Below are 6,987 nucleotides of genomic sequence, written 5' to 3'. Positions count from 1 at the left end.
TCCCCATGGCTCCGGGTGCTGTCTCATGTTTTGCCAAAAAAGTCAGACTGTAACATGTCATCCAAAATAGCCTAAAAAAGTCATAGCATGTTGTCCAAAATCCCCTGAAAACATCATACTACAGGATGCCATCAAAAATATCGTAAGAATGTCTTTCTATAGTGTGTTGTCCAAAGTAAACTAAAATGTCATACTATAGCAGGTCATCAAAAATAGCCCAAAAAAGTGATACTGTAGCATGGTGTCCAAAATAGCCTAAAAAAGTCATACTGTAGAAAGCCGTCACGAAAAACCCAAAAAGGTTATACTATAGCAGGTCATCCAAAAGAGACAAAAAAGTCATCCTCCAGCATGTTGTCTATAATAGCATAAAAAAATTCATACTAAAGCATGACGTGAAAAATAACCTAAAAATTCCATACTATGGCAGGTTGTCCAAAATAGCGTTAAAACATCATACTATATCATGTTGTTGAAAATATTGTAAAAAAGTCATACTATAGCATGTTGTCCAACATACTCTAAAAACTACTATAGCAGGTCATCCAAAATAGCCCAAAAAAGTCATAATAAATCATGCCATCCAAAATACCCTTACAACGTCATACTGTACCATGTTGTCCAAAAAAGCCTAAAAACATCATAATATAGCAGGTTGTCCAAAATAGCTTAAAAAACTCTGATCACTCATAACCCAAACATCCGAAACAGCCAAAAACAAAGCCATACTATAACATGTTGTCCATAATAGCATTAAAAAAGTCATACTATACCATGACGCCAAAAAAGCCTTAAAATGTCATACTATAGCAGGTCGTCCAAAATAGCGTAAAAAACATCATACTATAGCATGTTGTTGAAAATATTGTAAAAACAAGTCATACTATAGCAGGTCATCCAAAATAGCCCCAAAAAAGTCATACAAAAGATATCATTCAAAATATCCTAAAAATGTCATACGATACCATGTTGTCCAAAAAAGCTTTAAAAAGTCATACCATAGCAGGCTGCCAAAAATAGCCTAAAATAGTCATACTATTGCATGACATCCAAAACAGCCAAAAACAAAGTCATACTATAGCATGTTAACGTTAAAAAAAAGTCATACTATTGCACAAAGTCAAAAATAGCCTTAAAATGTTATACTATACCATTTAGTTCAAAATAGCCCAACAAAGACATACTAAATACTATCATCCAAACTACCCTAAAAACCTCATACTATATCATATGATGTAAAATTGCTAAAAAAAAAAAAAGTCTTAGTAGTATAGCATGTCATCCAAAGTACCCCAAAACGTAATGCTATAGTAGGTCTTGCAAAATACTAATTTTTGAAAAAATTGTATACTATGTAGTTTTTGTGTGTTTTGGGGCCATCTTTGATGATATAATGTAGTATGGCATTTTCAGTCGTTTTTGGGACATGCTATATTATGGTGTTTTTGGCCATTTCTGCAACATTCTATGCTATGGCGTGTCTCGGCATGCTATTTCATGTCTGTTTTTTGGGCATGTCACTATTTGACATTTTTCACTGTGGCATTTTTGGTTTTTTTTTTTCAAAACACTATATCATGGTGTTTTGGGCTATTTGTGCAACATACCATGCTATGGCGTTTCTGGGCACACTATTTTATGTTTTTTTGAGGTATTTTAAGCAGTTTTTGGGATGCATCATGTTTTTAATTTTTTAGCCTTGCCTTTTGGGTCATTTTTTCAACGTGCATTGTTATGGTGTTTTGGGCTGTTTTTGCAACATCCTATGCTATGGCGTGTGTTGGCATGCTATTTTATGCTATTTTAAGGTGTTTTTAGCTGTTTTGGGGACATGATATGTTTTGACATTTTTAGCCATATTACAGCCTTGTCTTTTCAGTCATTTTATCAACATGCATTATCATGGTGTTTTTGGCCGTTTCTGCAAGGTCCTAGTCTATGGCAAGTATTGACACTTTATTTTGTACCGTTTTAAGGCAGTTTAAGCTGTTTTTGTGATGTGTCAAATTTTCACATTTTCAGCCATACTATAGCCTTTTACTATAGCCCCATTTGGGTCATTTTTTCAACATGCTATATAATGGTGTTTTTGGACATTTCTGCAACGTTCTATGCTATGGAAAGTATTGGCATGCTATTTTAAGCTGATTTTAGGTATTTTCAACTGTTTTTGGGATGTGTTATATTCTATTTTATGCTATGGCGAGTATTGGCACGTTATTTTATGCTGTTGATAAAGCATTTTAAAGTGTTTTTGGGACTTGTCATATTTTGACATATTTAGCCATACTATAGCCTTGCCTTTTCTGTCATTTTTTCAACAGTCATTATTATGGTGTTTTTGGCCGTTTCTGCAATGTTCTATGGTATGGTGAGGATTGGAACGTTATTTTATACTGTTTTAAGGCAGTTTAAGCTGTTTTTGTGACTTGTCATATTTTTACATTTTTAGCCATATTATAGCCTTGACTTTTCGGTCAGTTTTTCAACATGCATTATTGTGGTGTTTATGGCTGTTTTTGCAACAAACTATGCTATGGCGAGTATTACTACACTATTTAATGCTGTTTCAAAGTATTTTAAGCTGTTTTTGTGACGTGTCATATTTTCACATTTTTAGCCATTGCATTTTCGGTCATTTTTTCAACTTGCATTATTATGGTGTTTTTGGTCATTTCTGCAACATTCTTATTTTATGCTGTTTTAAGGCAGTTTAAGCTGTTTTTGTGACATATTTAGACATTTTCAGCCACACTATAGCCTTGCCTTTTCAGTCATTTTTTCAACATGTCAAGTCAATTTAAGTCAAGTCAATTTTATTTGTAGAGCCCATTATCACAAAACATGGTTTGCCTCAGTGGGCTGTACATTTTACGACATCCCTCTGCCCTTAGACCCTCACATCACCCAAGGAAAAACTCCTGAAAAACAACCCCTGACAAGGGGGGAAAAAAAGGAAGAAACCTCAGGAAGAGCGGTAGAGGATGATGAGGGATCCCTCTTCCAGGTGGACAGATGTGCAATAGATGTCGTTAATAACAAATTTAATACAATCATGGCAAAAAGGAAAGAGAAAGAGAGAGGGTAGGAGAGGGGGAGAGAGGTTGAGAGAGGGGGAGAGAGGCACAGCAATAGTAGAAACTTATGCATGTCATATTACAATAATGATAGGTGTGAAATCATTAATTGCACTCTGTGATGATGTTGAGGGTAATGGTGAGAGTCTCATGCACATGTTGATAGGGAAGTGTCCAAAGGCAAGATCACAGCATCGGCACAACCAGGACCAGACCACGATCAGGGCGAGCGGGGGGCATAGTTTCAGTACAGCCACAGCACAAGCACAACCAAAGGCAGGGTCGCAACATCAGCACAGCTATCTCCACGGTCAGGCAAAGTCAAGATTACAACATGCATTATTATGGTTTTTTGGGCTGTTTTTACAACATCCCATGCAATGGCGTGTGTCAGCACACTGTTTTATGCTGTTTTGACATGTTTTAAGTAGTTTTTAGGACGTGTCATATTTCAACATTTTTAGCCATAGTATAGCCTTACCTTTTCGGTCATTTTTTCAACATGCATTATTATGGTATTTTTGGCCGTGTCTGCAACGTTCTATGCTATGACGAGGATTTGCACATTATTTTAGGCTGTTTTAAGTTATTTTAAGCTGTTTTTAGGACGTGTCATATTTTGACATTTTTAGCCATACTATTGCCTTGCCATTGGGTCATTTTTTCAACATGCATTATTTTGGTGTTTCTGACCGTATTTGCATCATTCTATGCTATGGCTAGTATTGCCACACTATTTAATGCTGTTTTGAGGTATTTTAAGGTGTTTTTGTGACGTGTCATATTTTCACAGTTTTAGCCATACTATAGCCTTGCCTTTTCGGTCATTTCTTCAACATGCATTATTGTGGTGTTTTTTACCGTATTTGCAATATTCTATGCTATGGCGAGTATTGGAACGTTATTTTATGCTGTTTTAAGGCAGTTTAAGCTGTTTTTGGGACGTGTCATATTTTCACATTTTTAGCCATACTATAGCCTTGCCTTTTCTGTCATTTTTTTCAACATGCATTATTATGGTGTTTTTGGCCGTTTCTGCAACGCTCTATGCTATGGCGTTTGTACGCACATTATTTTATGCTGTTTTGATGTGTTTTAAGCTGTTTTTGGGATGTGTCATATTTTCACAGTTTTAGCCATACTATAGCCTTGCCTTTTGGGTCATTTTTTCACCTTGCATTATTATGGTATTTTTGGCCGTTTCTGCAATGTTCTATGCTATGGCGTTTGTTCGCACATTATTTTATGCTGTTTTAAGGTATTTTAAGCTGTTTTTGGGACTAGTCATATTTTCACATTTTTGGCCATACTATAGCCTTGCCTTTTGGGTCATTTTTTCACCTTGCATTATTATGGTATTTTTGGCTGTTTCTGCAACGTTCTATGCTATTGCGAGGATATGCACGTTATTTTATGCTGTTTTAAGGCAGTTTAAGCTGTTTTTGGGACATGTCATATTTTCACATTTTTAGCCATACTATAGCCTTGCCTTTTCTGTCATTTTTTTCAACATGCATTATTATGGTGTTTTTGGCCGTTTCTGCAACATTCAATGCTATGGTGAGGATTGGCACGTTATTTTATGCCGTTTTAAGGCAGTTTAAGCTGTTTTTGGGACGTGTCATATTTTCACATTTTTAGCCATACTATAGCCTTGCTTTTTCGGTCATCTTTTTCAACATGCATTATTATGGTGTTTTTGGCCGTTTCTGCAACATTCAATGCTATGGTGAGGATTGGCACGTTATTTTATGCCGTTTTAAGGCAGTTTAAGCTGTTTTTGGGACGTATCATATTTTCACATTTTTAGCCATACTATAGCCTTGCCTTTTGGGTCATTTTTTTCAACATGCATTATTATGGTATTTTTGGCCGTGTCTGCAACGTTCTATGCTATGACGAGGATTTGCACATTATTTTAGGCTGTTTTAAGTTATTTTAAGCTGTTTTTAGGACATGTCATATTTTGACATTTTTAGCCATACTATTGCCTTGCCATTGGGTCATTTTTTCAACATGCATTATTTTGGTATTTCTGACCGTATTTGCATCATTCTATGCTATGGCTAGTATTGCCACACTATTTAATGCTGTTTTGAGGTATTTTAAGGTGTTTTTGTGACGTGTCATATTTTCACAGTTTTAGCCATACTATAGCCTTGCCTTTTCGGTCATTTCTTCAACATGCATTATTGTGGTGTTTTTTACCGTATTTGCAATATTCTATGCTATGGCGAGTATTGGAACGTTATTTTATGCTGTTTTAAGGCAGTTTAAGCTGTTTTTGGGACGTGTCATATTTTCACATTTTTAGCCATACTATAGCCTTGCCTTTTCTGTCATTTTTTTCAACATGCATTATTATGGTGTTTTTGGCCGTTTCTGCAACGCTCTATGCTATATGCGTTTATGCAGCACATTATTTTATGCTGTTTTGATGTGTTTTAAGCTGTTTTTGGGATGTGTCATATTTTCACATTTTTGGCCATACTATAGCCTTGCCTTTTCGGTCATTTTTTCAACATGCATTATTATGGTATTTTTGGCCGTTTCTGCAACGTTCTATGCTATGGCGAGGATATGCACGTTATTTTATGCTGTTTTAAGGCAGTTTAAGCTGTTTTTGGGACGTGTCATATTTTCACATTTTTAGCCATACTATAGCCTTGCCTATTCGGTCATTTTTTTCAACATGCATTATTTTGGTGTTTTTGACCGTATTTGCAACATTCTATGCTATGGCGAGTATTGCCGCACTATTTAATGCTGTTTTGAGGTATTTTAAGGTGTTTTTGGGACGTATCATATTTTCACATTTTTAGCCATACTATAGCCTTGCCTTTTCGGTCATTTTTTCAACATACAACATTATGGTGTTTTTGGCTGTTTCTGCAACGTTCTATGCTATTGCGAGGATATGCACGTTATTTTATGCTGTTTTAAGGCAGTTTAAGCTGTTTTTGGGACGTGTCATATTTTCACATTTTTAGCCATACTATAGCCTTGCCTTTTCTGTCATTTTTTTCAACATGCATTATTATGGTGTTTTTGGCCGTTTCTGCAACGCTCTATGGTATGGCGTTTGTACGCACATTATTTTATGCTGTTTTGATGTGTTTTAAGCTGTTTTTGGGACGTGTCATATTTTCACATTTTTAGCCATACTATAGCCTTGCCTTTTGGGTCATTTTTTCAACATGCATTATTATGGTGTTTTTGGCCGTTTCTGCAACATTCTATGCTATGGCGAGTATTGGCAAGTCATTTTATGCTGTTTTAAGTTATTTTAAGCTGTTTTTAGGACGTGTCATATTTTCACATTTTTGGCCATACTATAGCCTTGCCTTTTCAGTCATTTTTTCAACATGCATTATTATGGTGTTTTTGGCCGTTTCTGCAACGCTCTATGCTACGGCGTTTGTACGCACATTATTTTATGCTGTTTTAAGGCAGTTTAAGCTGTTTTTGGGACGTGTCATATTTTCACATTTTTAGCCATACTATAGCCTTGCCTTTTCGGTAATTTTTTCAACATGCATTATTATGGTATTTTTGGCCGTTTCTGCAACATTGTATGCTATGGCGAGTATTGTCAAGTCATTTGATGCTGTTTTAAGTTATTTTAAGCTGTTTTTAGGATGTGTCATATTTTCACATTTTTAGCCATACTATAGCCTTGCCTTTTGGGTCATTTTTTCACCTTGCATTATTATGGTATTTTTGGCCGTTTCTGCAATGTTCTATGCTATGGCGTTTGTTCGCACATTATTTTATGCTGTTTTAAGGTATTTTAAGCTGTTTTTGGGACTAGTCATATTTTCACATTTTTGGCCATACTATAGCCTTGCCTTTTGGGTCATTTTTTCACCTTGCATTATTATGGTATTTTTGGCTGTTTCTGCAACGTTCT

This window comes from Plectropomus leopardus, chromosome 5, assembly GCF_026936395.1.
Source record: "Plectropomus leopardus strain MGB_pleo_1.0 chromosome 5, ASM2693639v1, whole genome shotgun sequence".
In the NCBI taxonomy this organism is placed as follows: Eukaryota; Metazoa; Chordata; class Actinopteri; order Perciformes; family Serranidae; genus Plectropomus; species Plectropomus leopardus.
Note: the sequence above shows the minus strand (reverse complement) of the source record.